Source organism: Myotis nattereri (genome assembly GCF_964212035.1).
Source record: "Myotis nattereri genome assembly, chromosome: 12".
Taxonomy (NCBI): domain Eukaryota; kingdom Metazoa; phylum Chordata; class Mammalia; order Chiroptera; family Vespertilionidae; genus Myotis; species Myotis nattereri.
Window position 1 is genome coordinate 67,086,622 of NC_138087.1, and position 351 is coordinate 67,086,972.

A 351-nucleotide genomic window follows, 5' to 3' on the forward strand; every position below is an offset into this window, starting at 1 on the left:
ATTTGTTCTATAGCACCACACTGATTCTGGGCTTAGGCATGAGGCTCAAATGGAGCAGCTGCCAGAGGGAGAGACAGCCCTTGGGTAATCATTCCTGGGCCTACCCAAAGGTACCAGCTGAGAGTCTAGGCACAGTCATCCTGTTCTATTCCCTGTGAGGCCAAGACTGGTAAGTCAGGCAACTCAGTATAGTAAATAGATTCTGGACTTTGTCTTCAGAAGGACTTGGATTCAAATGCTGTGTGACCTGGGGTAAGTCACTCAATCTCTCTGAACCTCAGATTCCCTCTCTTAAAGGCGGTTGTGAGGAGCAGAGATAATACACACACACACCACCTGCACACATTAGTT